The sequence below is a fragment of the Nannobrachium achirus genome (assembly GCF_963921795.1).
Source record: "Nannobrachium achirus genome assembly, chromosome: 7".
NCBI classification, from domain to species: Eukaryota; Metazoa; Chordata; class Actinopteri; order Myctophiformes; family Myctophidae; genus Nannobrachium; species Nannobrachium achirus.
In genome coordinates, this window is record NC_137816.1 from 22,513,107 (window position 1) to 22,533,430 (window position 20,324).

Consider the following 20,324-nt stretch of genomic DNA (forward strand, 5'->3'; position numbering starts at 1 on the left):
ATAAATAAACATGGCCTCCACGCAGCTAGGGTGCGAGTGGGGAAAGAGCTCTGCTGGGCTATCAAAGCCATCCTACAGTTATTTTCTTTGATTAGCTGCCAGGCTCCAGATACCCACCACCGCCACCACCCTCCCCGCCAGCCTGTTTCCAGTCATATGAGGCGTTCAAAATGAAATTATGGAGCACCTCCTCGAGATATTAGTGTTAAAGAGCAACTGGCCCGTGGCTACAGTAATCCCTTGTTAATCCTGACCTAATGAGTGCAAGTGCGAGAGGAGGGGAGAGAGAGGGTTAAACGGCTGTTCCTGTGACGTTACGGGAGAGAGCAGTGTCTTAACGACTATGGCTGCAGCTGATAGAGACTAAATCTAATATCGCAATGTTTGTTTACCTAAATACCTTGATGATATAATATTGTAATGTGAGGATATAATTGATATTCTTATTAATGTTAGGGTTACTGCATTGTTTTTTCCAGAAATATGCTTTTTGTTTGGCTTGTTTTGAGCTTTAACCTTAACCTTAAAAAGAAAGATCCTTTTTTAAAGATGCAGTGCCATGATCCCCCCCCCCCCCCTAAAACATGACCATCAGGTATTAGGATTATACTAGGAGGAAAATAGTTTCCAAAAAAGTGTACAGAAAGTGATAAAATTATGTTTTTATGTGGCCACACCCACCAGTTCATTAAGTATGCCTGGTTGTCAGGTGGGTGGTGACCCAGCTGAAGTTAGCCACACCCACAGTATTGAGTGAATGGTAAAAGGGGAGGGGCTGAGTTTATGATGTCATTAACTCAGTGTTTTTCGATCGGGCCTTTTGACTCAGAGGCTTTCAGCTTTCAGGAAGTAACCAAAAATACACAGGGAAGAAAAATATGCACATTATAACCACAGCTGGGAGTCTATTAGAGTAATGTTAACTCCATAGACACATACAAAACAGAAAAAGTACAAAACTATGGCACCTTGCTTCTTCTGTTGAACACATACACATTTAACTTCTTTGAGTATGAGACAGACAAAACATCTTGAATCTTGAATCTAGAAGTTATAATACAAACATTTTTAAATGATAGATGATTAAATGAAAAAGGTATTTAGATAAGGCTTTTCAAGTGACAGTTTGAAGAGATAACTTGGCATGTTCTACAGGCATATAGGTGGCACAGTAATCAGAATGTAGAGATATTATTGGATGTAAGTACTCTGCAGATAGCATCACTAGTAGTAACACTGTTTCATTAGAAGATAACGAGTTATACAGATAACAGCGTAACAGAAACGTCCCAACCCGTTGTGTCAGAGCTACACAATAACATCCTAAGTTACCTCAGTGTAAACAGATGGGTCTCTGAGGTGCTCTAATAAACGTTGGTGACATAATAATGTGCCGGCGGGCCTGTCCAAAGATAACACCGCACACAGCACCCATAGCAGCAGGATGTTTCCTCCTAACCTCTCTGATCTCTCAGACACTGCACACTTCAAACATTTAGAGAGTGTGAAACTTTTGGGCATGTAATGTCGATTTCAAACTATCAATCAATCAATCAATCAATCAATCAATCAATCAATCACCAACCAACCTACCAACCATTCAAGAAATCAAGGAAAGAAAGAGAGAGAGGGGGAGGAAGAGAGGAACGGAAAGGGAGCGACAAGGTTTTAATAATACTTTAACATGCGTAAAAGACCATGCATGCTGATTGATCAAATACATACGTAAATAAGTGAAAGGAAACTAAACCACACACTATAGCCCTATAAAGTCCCTTATTGAGAGAGACAGAGACAGACAGACAGACAGACAGACAGACAGACAGACAGACAGACAGACAGACAGACAGACAGAGAGAGAGAGAGAGAGAGAGAGAGAGAGAGAGAGAGAGAGAGAGAGAGAGAGAGATGCTTGGTGTGGGGAAGAGAAAACAGATCCAGAGGAGGAAACACGAGGCTTTTAAACCTGAGCTAAGGAACGGCTTCCATCTTTCAAGAATTCATAAATTAATCACCAGGGGGGAGAGGAGTCCAAACACACACATGAAAGTTAGATGGTGCGTGTGTGTGTGTGTGTGTGTGTGTGTGTGTGTGTGTGTGTGTGTGTGTGTGTGTGTGTGAGAGAGAGAGAGAACGAGAGAGAGAACACGTGTAAACAGACTCTAAGGAGACAAACAGTGAGAGTTTATATTAGAAGTGCACTGCATGCGGCTCTGATCCTTGACTAGTAATTAAGCTCCATGCACGTGCTAATGCACATGCTGCACGTCACACATGAACAGGCAAAAGAAAGAAAAAACACACTCCTATGACATGCACATACACACGCTGGAGATCAGAGGTTATATGCTGCACAAATGTGCACAAAGAGTGCATAGGTCATACATGAACACTCGTGAAACACAAACTTAAAGACCTCTGACACACACACACGCACACACACTCGCACGCACTACACACACACAAACACACACACACACACACACACACACACACATCGGTCCATTTCTGCTGTCATATCAGAGAGGGCCTTTAATTTGTGTGTGTGACTCGTTGTGAGTCTCCAGGCTAATGAGATGGAGTTAATTGGTATCGTTGCTGTAATCTCCCGGGTACCAGGACAACGCGTTTGAACATATACCCACTGATCGCACTTTAAACCTGCCAGCGGTGCTAAAGGTCGTTAGCAGCCTCTCAGCTCATTTTATCCAAGGCAATGTTAATGTAGGGAGGGGAGAGAGAGAGAGAGAGAGAGAGAGAGAGAGAGAGAGAGAGAGGAGAAAACACTTCTGAAGTTCACCAGGGTTAAAACATTCATTTGCTAATTCCGGGATACATGTTGGCAAAAAAAGAGAAAAGAAAAATACAACATGCTCTAATTACACAGGGAGAAAAAGGGGTGAAGAAAAACAAACACTTTCACACCAAGCCATTGACCGCACAACATGTTTTCTGGCCAAATAATTAGTTTCTATTTTTGGTGATTACTTGTTTTCATTTTTACCACATAAAACCTCCTTTAATCACTTAAAAACCCTATACACTTTGTAGGCCGGTGCCCCTCAGGGGTCTAGTAGGACGCATACTTTTTCACATCTGCACTAAATCTCTACATCCCCAGAATAGGCACACTAAGCTAAGGGGTTAAATATATGTGCGTAATTAAATGTTTTAAGACCACAAGATAAATAAAACGGTAACAGCAACACCAGGAGACATTTCTTCCATTGCGTGTCTCACAGAAAAGCTCTGGCCTGCAGCCTTAAAGATCGGCACGAATCATAAAATTGTTTTCTTTAAATATTTCCAAGCGCTAATATAATGAGTGTAGAACACGGCCATCAACATATGTATCACTCTCCCATTTGGCTCAGGCTGCGGAATGGCGCTGCCCTGACAGAGCGAAACAAGAACAGTAGCTAATGTTAGCACTAATGTTAGCATTAGTGTTTAGCATTAGCGGTGGAGATGAATGGAGTTCCTGGCAGCCGCTCCTCGTCTGTCCACAACTAGAGACAGGTGGGGCTTTAAGCCTGGCTTTGGGTTACTCAGGGGAGGTGCAATGTGCGTCACGCACACACATTGGCCTGCGGAAACTCCCATTCGAGGCTATTTCAGTAGCATGGGCCGCTACTCAGCTAACGCTATTAAACTAGTAAACAGAGAAAAATAATGTGTCGGCCTCTCCAGGGGCGAAGCCAAACCCCAAACATTTGAGGGTCGCAAGTTCATGAACATGTCTTCAGCTCACATTAATAGAGATCATAGCTTGTAAACCTACATTGCAGGCGATGGAAATGATTAGCCAGTTTAGGGACGGCTTAATGTTTGGGACTAGGCAGCTATAGGAAACTATGATACAATTATAATGACTAATAATACAAATGAAAGGTAATTAAATAATGTATTTTAATCACAAACATACTACTTTTCACCATCACTAACATGGCAATGTCCTGTTTCCGGCATTTCAAAAGAACAAAAAATTAAAGGCAGTCGGTATATGTCTATAAATAACAGCATGGGGCCATTTGGCATGTGTTACGGGCCTTTTGTGATGCTAAAATATGTAAGGGAAGTTTGCCTTAGTAGAGTGGGGGGGAACCTAAGCTCTGCCACCTGTTCACCAGATCCACAGGCTTTATTAAATATTCTTATAAAATCAAAAAAGAAGGGAAGAGAAATCAAAGCATTTCCTGGCTGCCTGTGGCACAGCTTCTGAAGACTGGCCTATTTTTAGATTTTTATTTTTTCAAACCTAAAGCTGTGGCCCCTCTGCATGCAGCTAAACCACATCATTGTGGACGCATATGTCGCTGTTAGAATATAAAAAAAAATTAAAGTACAAAATAAAATGAAGGTTTTGGATGGATCGCAGCAGGCTCATTCATCTTCACTCACCCTCAACAGACGAGGGATATCATTTGCAAGTTACCGTGATTGAAATATTTTCATCTTTAAAATGAACTGATTAAAAACCACATCAACTACAGTAATGTCAGACATTACATTACGAGATGAATTGATGCAAAACTGTTCATCACCGAGCCTGTGACTAATATCGCAAGAACTGTGAAAATCTATCAAAACAGATGTGTCAGATTAACACATTTACACACACAATTCAATTATAACACCCCTTGTATTCGTCAACCAACCATTATTGCATTTACTATAAAAAACCTGCAGCTCCTGTGCGTGCGTGCGTCACGGCATGACGCCTTGTGTCACGCTGTCGCTGAGGTTTGATCTGATGTCTTGTAATATTATATTGTACGATTGTGTTGTGCACTGAAAATAGGAGAGCTATACAAGCTCACAACGTGTTGTGATGCAACACATTGTGAGCTTGTAGATCTGCTGTTTCCCATATTTCAGATGTGATTTTTAACACAGGTTAAAGTGGTTGAAAAGGTGAGTGACATGACTGAGCCACTGTACTCAGCTGACTGGTCGTTATCTCGTTGGACTTTCACAGGCTCTCTATTTCAGCCCTGCTTGAGGAAATGTTTACAAAGGGATCTGTAAAAGACATCCCTGTTTGCCTTGCAATCACGTCTGATGAGACGGGATCAAGCATGAGGGCAGGGAGACAGAGAGAGGCAGGCAGGTTTACTGACTGATGGATTTATTGATTGACTGACTATTTCTGGTCGGAGGATAGGACACCTGGGAAATATATCAATATTATATTGACAGATATGAGACTAGATATCGGCTGAGGTGTTGGATATCATAATATTGTTACATGCCATAAGTGGATTTTCCTGATTTTAATCACTTAAGCTCTATTTAAAAAATGGCCAATCTACAAGCTCAAAACTCGATGCAAAGCATTGTGAGGTACCTGATAGCAATTTTGGGGCTATTTTTGAAAATGTAATATATGTATGTAAAAAAATATATATATTATCGTCACAATACGATTATTATTCACAAAACGGAGTTACCAGTATTTGATCGTCCTCATCGCTCAGCCCTAATAGTGGAATGAGTTTACAAACCATTTCCAAGTGCTATTTCTGCCCCGCCCTTGTTTCCCTGACTCCCTGGATGATGCATCTTCAAAACAAACTCACCCCCCACCCGGACATACAACACACTCTGTGGCGTCTCCAGAGGACCTGGCCGCCGTGCCAAAGGGGTTTTAATGGATGTCCATCCTTCATCCACAAAAATAGAGCGCATAGCTCTACAAAGTCCACGCTGTGATCTCTCAAACCCATGCGTGTTTATCAGCTCATAAAAGTGCAGTTTGCTCACTGTACTGCTACTGTTTAGAATCACAAACACTGTCACCTGTAACCCCTGACCGCTTGACCCCCTTCTGGGCCAGGGTACTAGGGGGGGGGGGGGGGCTTGGAATTTTAAATTGGCAGACCCGTTTTAAAAGATTCATGCTGTGATTTATGGCACGGCTGATCCGGGGTCTGGTGTAATACGACTATACAACTGGTACTTTAACCCTTCTCACCCCGTCTGATGTTTGGGAGCCATGCTGCACCACCGCGTCACTGTCCGAGGTCTCGTAACATTGCACCGCTCGTGTTTTCTGTGGCGTTTTCAACTGGGAGCAACCTCGCAAAAGGTCAGACGTCTATCGACGAAAGAAAGAAAGAAAGAAAGAAAGAAAGAAAGAAAGAAAGAAAGAAAGGGTGCATACATTTTGACACAATATCACTCATTCATAGAGTGCACTTTTTTGATACCTTTATAACGGAACAGCACTTTTTTGATACCTTTATAACGGAATAGCAGTTTTTTTATACCTTTATAAGGGAATGGAACTAGATTTTTTGTAACTATACCCTCTCCAAAGAGCACCTATTTACAGTTTACTATATTACTTACGGACCCACACAGCGCATACATCTTTTATCTTTATATTCGGTAGAGAAAAGTTAACAGAGAGAGAAAAATAACAACAGACTGAAAGGGAAATCTGGGAAGAAAGCAAAAATACGGGGGAAAACAGAAACCCCTGCTGTAAAAACCTGTCTCGTTAGCGTCTCGTCACGGCGAGCGGCCATATATCACCCTCTGCTCTGTCACCTGACCTCTGGGTGTCACAAGCCCTCCACCACCCGGCCTGTCCCCTTAAACAACTTCAAGCCCCCCACCCCAAAGCCCCCCAAAGCCCCCTTCCGGTAACCCCTGGTCTCTCTCGCTCCCCTCTCCACCCAGTCTCCTGAGTGTGTGAGTGTTGGCCTGTACTTTACAGCCTCTGAAAGCAGAGTAAAGACCGCTGAGGATTGGGGTGAATTACAGCCGTGAGATGGGGCAAATGGTGGGGGCAGGGGTGGGGGGTTCCACCTAACGAAGGGCGTCCAAATTTACAGCTTCGCCCGCTTTCTTTACTTCATGGATGGAGATAAAGCAGGCCTCCTCGGCTCTGACAAAGCAATGAGCCGAGAGAAGGGGAAGGGGGTGGTATACAAGAGAGAGAAGATTGAAACAGAATGGAGAGTGAGAGAAAGGTAGGACAGGAAAAGACAGAGCAGGGGAAAAGGAACGTTGAAAAAGTGAAAGGGAGAGAGAGAGAGAGAGAAAGGGGGGCTGAGCATGAAAAGAAAAAAAGAGGAGAAGAGAAGAGGGCAGAGGCTTAACTTTTCAAAGAGGTACCTAACGAGTGAAAATATATGAAACAGAATGGTCCTTGTTATTCTTTCAGTCTGACAAGAAAAACGCCAGCCGAACGTCAAATCATATTTACTGCCGTCAACAGTCAAACATAGGTTACGGACACAGGGGGCCCTGACCGATGAACACCGACGATTCTGTTTAAAAACCATGAGAGCCAGCCCCAGCCTGAACACAGAAATTATTATTTTATTTATATATTTTTTCCAGGAGATCAGTCATTTTAAAGGCTTGTTAAATCAGCTAAGAGCGGGGGGGAGGCGGGAAAGAAAGTGCCTTCCTTGCACCGTCTGAACCTGAATGAAAAGAAAAGATCTTTGTAGTTCACTCCGGTGGGTTTGTAAAAACAAATGCACGTTACATCAAGCCAATCATTTCTCCACCAGACAAAGATCAAACTAATATCAAGTGGAAAAACACCTGAAAGATGAGAGGCGGTGAATGCTAATGAGAGAGGGAGAGAGAGAGAGAGAGAGAGAGAGAGAGAGAGAGAGAGAGAGAGCGAGAGAGAGAGACCTTCATAGCTGCTAATCACAATGAGCCTGATTGGGAGAGTGAAAGTCATCTTCATAAACATGTCCTCATTCTCCAGGAATTGAGGAGAATGGAGTGAGACTCAACACACACACACACACACACACACACACACACACACACACACACACACACACACACACACACACACACACACACACACACACACACACACACACACACACACACACACACACACACACACACACACACACACACACACACACACACACACACAGGGCTATGGGCCCCGGTCTCTCAGCCAGCCGGCATAGGTCTTTAATCCTATTTGCATTCATATTACTATGGCTGGGATCCTGGGAGCTTTTATCCTTCAGGTTTCAGTCCATTTGTATGGCCCTGTGAGTGCAGGAACCTATGCACGATACCACCGCTCTATCTGGATGTCTGGGGCATCGCCTGGCCCAATTTACACCCAGTCAGCTCTGCTATTGACTGGCTGGAAAATCGCACCAGCCAGGAGTCATTGGAGGACGCTACAAATGAGTAAACATGGGGCTCTCCTGGCCGGGTAATGGACTTCTCATGCACACACATGTGCATGCATGCACACATGCATATACTGTACATTGATATGCATGCACACGCTCACACACGCATACAGTATGCGTGCGCACACACACACTCTCTCAAGCACATGCATGTGTGCGCGCGCGCACACACACACACACACACACACAGTCACACACACACACTCACACACGCACACGCACGCAAGCACACAAACATGCAAACAAACACGCAAACAAACAGTAGCATATCCATAAGCACAGCGTCGTAGAAGTATTAAATCAGGCATAACTCCAACCCATAACCTAATCCTAAATCAGGACCTTTTATAATTGTACCGTACACCTAAAAAATAAAATAACCATAAAAACACCATGGCCATTTTGTGGACGAGGAAAATCAATGGCTATTCCCATTGCTCTCTCAAATTCGGCAATATTGTGTGAACATTTGACCCTCACAACTATAGCAACACAGAACACACACACACCTGAATACACAAATAGGTAATGGACTCAGACATAAACAGAGGAACAGACAGAGACAGTTTGAGCGAGAGAACGAGAGAGCGAGAGAGCGAAAGAGAGAGAGAGAGAGAAAGAGAGAGTGAGAGAGAGAGAGAGAATTAAATAACCTAGATGTCCCTTGGTGGGGAGAGGAGCCACAGGCTTAGCTCTATACCTACTTGATTTGACTTGAATCTCTTCCCTCTTTAAACAGCCTTGGTCCTCTGTGCCGCCTGGTGCCAGGATGCAGGGGAGAGAGAGAGGGCTCTCTCGTCCATTTGCACATTAATAAACCTTCAGGAACATTTTGTTGGGTGGAAACCTTGTATGTCAAAAAAAAAAGAAGAAGAAAATGTTACTTTTCAAGATTGTAGAGCTTGCAGATGCAGATTGGCTATTTTCTACAACTTTTGCTCGATCCTCTTGTACGACAAACAAGGGCATTAAATTACAAAAGAAAGCTGACATTTTGGAGATACAAGGTTTCTTCCCTGACAGTGGCGAAGACACGCAGACATTTACATGCTGAAGCTCCAGAGGAGATCATCAGCGTTTTGGCCAAGGCCTCACGCCATGCATACACACAGGCCTGCCTGTCCCTGGGAGTCCTGGGCGGGGGGCCGGCCCTGATAATGACATCCCCCTGTCCAATTATGCCTGCCAATAGCACTGGTCCATGATGGAGGGGGAACACCAGATTAACCCTGTTAGCACTATCCATCCACACAACCCTAGGTCCCCCATCAGGACTCAGGAAGGTGACAAAGAAAGTGATGATTAAGAGCACGGGAATAATGACTTGTTTTCTTTTCTTTTAGAGCAAAGTGTAATTTATCATTAAAATGTCATTACTTATTATTTTGATAAGTGGGGCAACCTCGCCCTAAAGGGCCAATTCTTGGCCATCTGGCCAGTGATGTATATCGGACCAGTTACCCATATATGGAGACCCCTGGTACCTATATATGGAGAACCATATATATGGAGATATGCTGTGAGAGCCCAAACATGCTTACTCAGTTATTCGTTATGTGATATATCTAATATATCTATTAGTGTGACATCACAGTGAAGCCAGAGCGTGATGTCAGAGCGGCAAACCTTGGACCTTGAGTGATATCAGGTTAATAGTAGTAGTAAACATAATATATTATAGTCATCATCATCATCATTTTTCACTTGGTTCTCATACAGTACATTATACTTGAGTACCAATCCTTGTTCTCTCATGTGAGACACATTATTTGCGTTTATCAATATTAATGTAATATTAATGTAAAAATGTAATGTAAAAAAACAGGCCCACCGCACGATCTGCAAATATAATGTCTGGTCTTATCAATTTATAACACAGACCGGCCTAAACTGTCAGAAAAATCTCAAGTCACACTTAAATGAGCTCAATACCTACTATTAAGATGGGACCGACATAACAGGGCCGCCTGCCAATAATTGTACATGAAGATATGGTGGGGCCACGGTCCAGCCATGAATATTTCATGGATTCCGACACAAAGAGCATGTTAAAAGGATCAAAGGGAGAAACGGGAGAAGAAACCACGAAGAAACACCCAAACAATATGCAAGAATCCCGACAGTATAGGTCACATGCAAAGAGACCGGGGTCACACTGAAATTGTCCATCAGTCAGACAAGCAGAACTGATTTGGATGCTAAATAATGGTGCAGATATTCAGAAATTCCATATATATGCGAAAGGCTTCAGTGCACCCTGGATGTGGCCTATCAGGGACCAGCACACTCCCTCATGCAGACGCTCGCTCTGAGCCTGGGACTGGTACACGCTACGCAACACACACACACACACGCGCGCACACACACACACACGCACGCACACACACACACACACACACACGCACGCACGCACACACAGAGTTAAAACAGGCATATTTCTATTATGAACATATTGTTTGTTTAACTATTTCAGTATACAGCCTATTATGCATTTTACTGTAACTTTCAACTTCTGCTACATACTGTACGTAAAATACATACTATATGTGCACCTTAAAACATAAGACACATAAACACATATTGTTCTCGTTTTCCCCACACACATGGTTATGCTTCCTGCCACACCCTGTATGTGTCTGCAAAAGAGAGAGAGAAAGCGGTGTGTGTGTGTGTGTGCGCGCGCGTTCGTTCATGTAAAAAGAGAGAAAAAGAGGAAACATTGATAGTACTCTTTGTACTCCCGTGTTGTAAACAGAAGCCTCTAGATGTCCATCTGGCTGCGAATTTGTTGTCAGCTTTTATGCTAATTGAAAGTGCGGGAAATTAAGAAAAAAACGCCTATTGTCGCCACAACATTTCCCTCGTCCTGTCTCTGCCTGTGTACTTCAAAAGAATATAATCAATGCAAACTGTATACAAGACAGTGTCTTTAAAGACCGAACACGGTGGCAGAATTACATTGTGATCTTCCCTTCATTCAAAGGCGTGTCGTGTTGTGATTGTCATATGCCATTCGCCATTGAAATGTGTGTTTTTAGTTTTTTTTTCTCATATTTCTCATCTGATTGAATGTCAAACATCTCTTATTGAGGCAGCCAAATCCATCTGACGGGTTTTTCTCCTCGTCGCCAACAACCCTACTCAAATGGAAATGGGGCGTGTGGCAACGCGGCGCTCATTAACATAATAAAGGAATTCGCCTTACAAAAACCTCAACATCTGCTGGGTTTGAGGGAGCAATGGAGAACATTTCTTTGAATCCAATTTGATGGATCTGATGGCCCTCAGACAGTCATTCACACCGTAGTGTCTCGGGAGAGGGCGATAATGGGAACAACATGGGATTAATCTGAACACTCGTGACTCCATCGAGGGAAAATATGCATGGGCATACATACCAGGAAGCTCCTATGCACACATTCGTTTGAGGCAAAGGGCCTTTTTTTTCTTCCAGTTTCCTTGGAGCCAACGATATAGCTGTGGATAGCGTCACTGTCGGGCAGAAACCTCGTACTGGTATCTCCGAGTTTCAAATTTGCATGTTTTTTTTTGCATCTGTCTATTTTCACTAGTTTAAAAAATACATTAAAATGAGAAATACAAATCGAACGGTTTTGGACATGTCGGAAATCGTTGATGTTTCAGAAACCAAAGAAGCTTTGTGCTGAACTACAGCTTACAATTATGAGCCTTCAGTTATTACAGTATGTTGCGTTTAGACCAGGGGTCTTCAACGTTTTCAGGCCAAGGACCCCTTAGCTGAGAGAGAGATGAAGCAGGGACCCCCAGATTCCATATATGCATCGTTTGACAGCACAATCATCAGTGTATTTTGGATTCATGTCAATTTGTGTTATCAGGTACTGTATGTAACCACTTGAACCGTCAATACATAATAAACTAGACCTTTCACTTAGTACTTAATGTGCTCTTTTTTCCCCCTCTACACCAAACCTCTTTGCCGAAAATAGCCGATCTACAAGCTTGTGAGCTTGTAGATCTGCTATTTTTGGCTAAAGTTCTCAGAATATGGACGCTAGGGTTCAAAGTTGTTAATATAAAAAAGGAGAAAAAAAGTCACACAAAGATTTGGAGGAACCCCTGCAGTTCAGTTCGGTTCAGTTCAGTTCAGTTTATTTTCAGTTCTTTGGGCATTATACAAGTATACATTGAAAAAAATAGAAAAATATAATTAACTCTTTCTGTGCGAAAACCGAATAATCTCGGTTCTTTTTTCCATTCCAATACTAATTTTTTAATCTATTTCGCTTACCCTGAGCAGCTAGTAGCGACGTGGGTGGTCCTGGCTCCTCCACCGCTTCCCAACGAGCCATTCTACTTGTCCCGATGATTTATTCCATTGAAAATGGTTTAGAAAAAAGTTTAGAGCCCCCCCAAAAAAACGCTGTTTCAGCAAGACGTATTAAGGATTACAAGAACCGACATTTTTCGGTTCCTTTAGTAAAATTAATTAAATAATCGGAGGCATCAACGGAAGCCCCGGTCGAATTTTCCATCCAAGCACAAGGCCGCGATTCTGTTTACACGGCCCGTAATGGGAAAAAAAGGCCGCGCCACGCCGCCCACTCCAATAGAAAAACACATCTTTACAGCGGATTTTCTCCGGATTGTGTTCCGAGGCCAGCAGAAAAGTTTTTTTGGCGGCTGAACAACTTTAGATCGGTCTTCTAAAAAATTACATAGCCGATTGCTAACTGAAAGCTAACTTCCTCCGGCTCGCTAGCATAGCACTCATTCGAGTGAAAAGCCCAAGCCCCCAGAACCCAGGGCTAGATTTGAAGCAACCCCGATGGTGGCCAAAGTTGGAACTGCAGCCTAAACGCGCATTTTGGTCCCGCCCCCTCCACTCCTTCCTGTGAGCGGAGAGCAGCGTGACGTCATTTGTGGTCTCGAATAGTGGCCAATTTCCCCCAGAATGCACCTGGATTAGCTACATGCTAGCACGTAGCCGTTGCTTCAAAACGCCACTGAGCACTTGCATTGAAATGATAGTGGGGGCGGGGCTCGTCCGCTCTCTATTTTATATATACTCTATGGAAAAGCCAAGCCAGTTCAGGCTGGCGACCCGGATGTGATAGTGAATGCCTACGGGAGAATGGCTGGCACTCTAGCGGCACCTAGCGGCGCCCGGCAGTTATTGTGTTAACAGTATAAATATGCATATGAAAATATCTGTACATACTTTTCACAGTACTTGTCCAAGTCCCTGAAAAAGGGGTAGAGAGAAGCCACAAGGCTTGTCGGGCCCTACCCCTGGTAATGTTCTTACATTTATATATTTTTTATGACACTTCTTTTTCTTTCTTTTTTGTCACAATGAAAATAAAAAGTAGACAACAATAGTAATTATGATAACAATAATGATAATAGTGGCAATAATCCATCCATACAGTATGTGTTATATATTTTGTTTTTTTATATTATAAAAATGATATATGACCTAGATTATTATCACCATTATCACCACCATATAATAACATGATAATAACAACAGTAATCACAGATTATCTAAAGACTCCTCCTCCAATCTGTACCTTTCAAAAATTGATTTCTTTAATTTATATTTAAATTGTTTGATGTTCTTACTGTACTGCATCTCTTCCTCTAGGCCATTCCATAATGTTACCCCACAGGAGGAGATGCACATTGTTTTCAGATTGGTTCGCATCACAGGATTTTTGAAGTCAAGTGGTCTTCTGAGGTCGTACCCTCCCTCCTTATCCAGGAATTTATTTTTTACATTTACGGGCAGTTGGTTATGTCTTGCTTTGTACATTACTTGCAGTATTTTGTAGTTAACCATGTCCTTGAACTTCAAAACCTGTGATTCAAAAACTGTAGTAACTGTGAGGACGCCCCTAGGGGTCCCGGACCCCCTGTTGAAGACCCTCTGGTTTAGAGCAATACCATCTTTCCACATTTAAATACCATCTTTCCACATTTAAAACCACAGCTTTGGTTTGTTATTAATCTTAATCATGTTTAATTCTGGGGGAAAGGTGTTTCCCTTTGATGCAGTATTTCATAGCAGCTTGATGACCTGTGACAGACGGCCCAAATCAAAGTGAATCAGGGAAAATCCCAGAGATAATTCTGTCCAAAACGTGGTTGGTGTAAGCATGACCTGAACCGTGTGATGGACAGCCCATTCCTGGTGATCTGACCTCCAAGACAAAGGTTTAATAATAAATACTCACCGTCTGAATTAAAAGAAAGGAGAGTCCCCCACTGCATATTTAATGTAAATGCGTTTCTGCATGTCATTAAACATATATGAGTGTGGGGGGGCACACCTCTGTGGTCTGGGAGCCTCCGTTTCTGTATTTGATGAGGGGGGGACAAGGGGCTGAGACCCTCTGCAAGGCCAGCTAGGCCAAAGGACACAAAGGGCTCCCAGTGACAAGTGACATCCACACGGTGGCTATTGTTACCTGTTTTTGTATAGTTTATTATTAATGTGGTTGCCCCGCAAAGTTGTTGGGTGGAAACCTTGTATGTCCAAAACCGTTTGTTTTTATCATTTAAAAAAATGAACTAAACTAGTGAAAACAGCCGATCTACAAGCACAGTGCGAGGCGTTGTTTGCTTGTAGATCGTCTGTTTTCACTTCTTTTGTGCGACGGCCTTGTCTGATGAAGCAGGGCTTTACTTTGCGAAAAAACTGACAAAATTTTAACTTGGAGATACGAGGTTTCTGCCCGACAGTGACGTATTGTTCCTGGCATTTTTACTCATCATCCTGTGTAACCCTTCAGCCAATCAGATTTCCCTGTATATATATATATACACAGTATATACATAATATATACCCTGATACACTTGGCATTTCCAATTGCATCTTTCTAGTTATTATTAGGATTGTTGTTATTATTTGGCATTGCTAGTTTGGCATTACATATATTTTGATGGATTATTGGTTTATTAGATTATTATTATTTGGGGGCATCAAGAGCACGCCTCGCCTCTGGACATATATGTTTTTTTTTCCAGCGCCAGTGGACAAAGCCATGAAAAGAAGCTGTTTGTTTATGCACATTTATTTGGGATCAGTAAACATGCAAGCTAAAACTTCAAGTTGTTGTGGACAATGTGTTCTTTTTCCTGTGTAGAGTTAGGTTTTATTGGAGTGTTTGAGTCCAGCCGACAAAATGCCACTACACAACCTTTTAACTAGCTGTTTTGTTGTTCTGTAAAGTGACATTGAGTATGTTATATAATGTATGTATTATTAATTGTTTTAATATAATTAAGGTTGGGGAATTAAACCCCACCCTGTTAGCTAACATTGTATTCCTATAGGACAGGGACTGAAGAGAAGCACTTGGTTTTGTTACCTGAACAAGGCAGGCACACCGAGAGGACTCGGATGCTTGCTGCGGCCACTTTCTCAGCTGGCGTATGCAAGCAATAGTTTACCATACCACGTTGAGCAAAACGAGCGCTACCCCCCATCTCAGCCAATCACAAGCCAAGTCCTCAGTCTCTATATAGCAGTAAGACGCCCTAAGGGCGAGGTCAGGCAGGACGGAATTCGCACAGGACGGAATTCATTCAAGTGTGATTCGAGTTGCGGTTGGTTGTTGGATTAAATGTGGACAAAATATTTTCCCAAATATGGATATGACAGACTGTCTTATGTTATAGACCACATGAGACTCACACAATATGTCCATATATGGGCATTCCAAGCTATGGGCTTAATATTGATGACATCAGGGATCTCCATATATGGGCATACAAGGGACAAGGATGGAATTAATTTGCAAGTGTGACTCGTGTCGCGGCAGCTGGTTAGACTGACACAATATGTATATATTGGCATTCCCAGATATGGGCTTAATATTGATGACATCAGGGATCTCCATATATGGGCATAAAAGGGATTTGTTAGTGTGATTCCCATAAAAGGGCATCATCATGGAAATGCCCATAAATGGACTTTTATTTTATTTTATCCTTTATATGGGCATTGCCAAATATGGGTCAACAATGTGACGTCACAACAGGTCAGCTAAAGAAATTGAGGCACGCACCAAAAACAGACAATCTACAAGCTCACAAGGCATGCCAACGTGTCATGGGCTTATAGATCTCGGTGCGTGACACACATCATACGACAGAGTATAAATGAAAGGGTTAGAGTTCAACCCTGCCATGCAGAGAGAGGATCTCTTGTCAACTCTTGTGTCATAACCCCCCCGACCCCACCTCACCCCCCCCAAAAAAGGTCCTGCAGATGCAGATTTACATCGATGTTATAAATGATCATTTCTGAAATGTGCAGATCTGTGGATGTCTTTCATCTCTGCGTAATCTAAATCTAGGTCATAAACCCTGACAGGCAAAAAAATAAAAATAAAACAAAAAGTAACTCCTGCCCTTTGCCTTAGTAGAGCTTTGTAGAGTGACACTGGATGCTGTTTCAACTTTAAAAGGCTGACCATTCCGCACAAATAAGGCTTTGAATCTCTGGCTGCCGATTAGCCTGCTGGCCAGAGGCTTAAATCACTCCAGGAGAGAGATGGCTGCATGTTTGACTGTGTGATTTACTCCTCAGCTCGGGCCCTTTCCATGAGACGGACATTACTGATGGGAGAACTAAGATGAGATTGCCAGTGAGCGGGGAGTGGAGGGGAGGGGCGGAGGCAGGAATTAGGGCCCGTCCCTGAATGGGTTTGGGGGTAATGTGGAGTCTATCACATTAACCTGACGGGGTCTCCCTTAATAGGGTCCAGGGCTTATACTGATATATCAATTTCCTTCCATGCGGACAAACTTCAAAGCCCAGAGCTCATTCTTGCCCCCGGTGCCTGGCCCTCCATCAATCTCCGGCCGCAGTGGGCATCATCACCTCCAGTCTCAGACAGGATGGGATAAAGGCCCCGGCACACAGAGCTCCAGCCAATCAGTGGCTCCGTCTAAACTGTCCGCTTGTGGTCAGCCTAGAAGATGGGAGCTGCTGCGTCCAGTCACAGGTGGATGCTTCGCTGATGGCTCCCCTGGCTCGCACATTAGTTAGCCTCTCAGACTAACTCACACTCACCCAAAGAACATGCAACAAGAAATACAAATATCTTCTCTCTATGCCAGTGACTGGAGAATAAGTGAGTCTCTTCACCAACATGTCTTCATTTGCGTGCCATGGCCTTGGCTGTGATGTTACTGCACTGGTGCTGAATTGTGGTGAAGAGTCAGGACAATTCCAAGGGGTGGCAAGGGCCCTCAAAGGGCCGACAGGTTTTATACATAGATTTTGTTTCACCAGTTTCAATGTCAATATAGATGAATATTGTCAAAAGTTATAAATTGCAGATCTATAAACTCACAACTCACCCTGATGCAACATGTTAGGAGCTTGTACATCGGCTATTTTTGCTGTTCATTGTTCCATGTGACAAAGTATAAGTCATCTGATGTTCCTGAAAATGAGGGTAACCTCTGTGATCTTCCAGTTGAAATAAAGGTTTGAATTTGGCTGTTCTGAGTCACTGTCCGTGCATGATTCATCCTTCTGGACCAATCAAAATCGGTGTTGGAGAAAGTGCGACAAAGTGAAGCAACATGTTAGGTTGTTTTGAACATGAGGGTCAATCAAAAACCAGACTTGTGTTGCATTTGATTCAGTTTCAGTATCGCAGAATGATTATAATTATGATCACACCGCTGACAAACATTTCTCCATCTGTGTGCGCCAGTGTCACAGTAATTATCCCTGTCACGGCAACTGTGTAATTTAGCAGCACAAATGACTGCATTTCCTTGGCTCAGTCACGGCGGGTGACAGATACAGCGGCTGCATGGCTGAAAGCATGGCGGCTCACCGTCAACTTCATCTGTTTTGTTTGTAGAGCAGTGCTACTCAAACGTCTTCACGCCAAAGGCCCGCAAATTGATATCATTGTTGTCGGGAGGAAACCTTCTAGTTCAGTCTTCTATGACTGTTCGTTTTGTACTTATCATTTGCAAGGCGTTGTGTGCTTGTAGATCAGCTATTTTCACTAGATTTGTGTGACGGTCTTGTATGATGAAGCTGGGCTTTACTTTATAAAAAAAACGTACAAATTTGAAAACTTGGAGATACAAGGTTTCTACCAGACAGTGACAATGGCAGCAAATGACAAAATTATTCAACATTTTCCACACTTTTCGATATTTTTCACATGGCAAAACACAAAAGATAAGAGGTTTCTGCCCGACAGCGACGAAATGTAAATTCTTAAGTAAAGTACTAGAGTAAATGTACTTAGTTACTTTCCACCACTGCTATTATCCCCCCGACACAACAGAGACGTGAGTAACTGCTGTCTTGTTCGCAGACTCCTCCTGTTCCTCTGAAACTGAATCAAACAGCCTCTCTGGCAGAGCAAGCCCTGCGGGGCTCTGATGTCACTTCCACTGTAACACCTCGCTGATGACTGACGCACGGCGTTCCTTCCACACAGGCCACCAAACCAAAACACAACTAAAGAAAAAACACACACATTACAAACGCCCCCTTTCGTCTTCTTATCGCCAACGTTTCAGACTTTTCTTTTTTTCACGCTAACTTGTTTTGTCAAAACAATTCCCGGAGAAATTAGACGACAACGATACTTGAAGTGAAAACCCAGAGCCTGGATCTGCCACAACATACGCATAATCGGGTCCAACGGTCCCTCCTGTGTTCTGCCGTCTGATAAGATACGTGTGTTGCTCCTATTACACGGCTTGGGTTTCAGGAGGCTTCAGGACTGTGTTTCAACCCCTCATGGTTGAACCATCTCTCACAGAGAGACATTACACACGAGTCACAGACATCTCAGAGCAGTGGTTCTCAAAGTGGGGTCCATGGAGACTTGAGTTCAATAATATTTTTAGTTTTTTGTCGCATTCCTAAGACAAAAATGTGATAACAATAAATTTACCCCCATTTGTTCCGGATGGGGACCTGTTTCGAAACGGGTCCCCATCCGGAATCAATGGGGGTAAATTTACTCGAATCAAATATTTGTCTTAGGAATGTGACAAAAAACAAAAAATATTATTGAACTCTACTCTCCATGGCATGAGTAAACAATAGAAAAAAAGTCATTTTGGGGGTGAACTACTCCTTTAACCACTTTAAACCTCCTGCTATATGAAAATTGATTGATTGATTGATTGATTGATTGATTGATTGAAGACTTTATTAGAAGTTTGCATAGAAAAAGGTACAAGGTCAACTAAGAGAAGATCCTAGGAAGCACTTGGCTTATTTACACAGGAAACCACTTAAGCATCTCATATAACATTGAATGACAGACGGATAGAACACAACACAAGCTCACAACACGTCGCTATGCGACACGCTGTGAGCTTGCAGATTGCAGGCTATTTTCAAAATATCTTGAACATTTTTGAAAAAGTTTGTATATATTTTATAAACATTTTACACACACAAACCTTGTATGGAGGTGCTCATGGCACAACATATTTTCTGATGTGTGTCCGTGGGCCAAACACATTAATTTGGGGTGTCCCTGACAAGAAAGGTTTCGAGAACCGCTGTCTCAGAGGTATTAAGAGTCTCACAAAGCACACGGAAGAGGGGGACTTAACATGTGAAGGAGCAGAATTAGGTGAGATTACAGCAGAAGAGACGATGGGGGGGAAACGTCCATATTTGTCATACAGCACTTTTCAGCTTCCACCTCCTGATCAGAGGGATCATTTAGACAAAGAACAAAGACACACACTATTTTTGGGAAGAAAGGGACAGGGGAGTGTGTGTGTGCGTGTGCACAGGGGTGTCACAAGGGGGGGGGGGGGGGGGGGGGGGGGAGTGAGACTGAGTTACTAGGGCCCAAGGTGGAGGGGCATTCATTATTTTATAATTTAGCTATTGAAAAATAGCAGATATACAAGCTGCGAGCTTGTAGATCTGCTATTTTTGAAAAGTTGTGAAATATGTCTTTGAGTATATGTATTTTTTTAAGCGAACATTTGTAAGTCAAATTTAGCTGTCCCTGAACTACATATTTTGAGATGGGGGTCCAAGGCCAAATACTTATCAGTTTGGGGGTCCTTCAAATGAAAACTTTTGAGCACATAGAAACATAGGTTTTTCAAAATTTGAAATATTCAAATATTTTCACGATT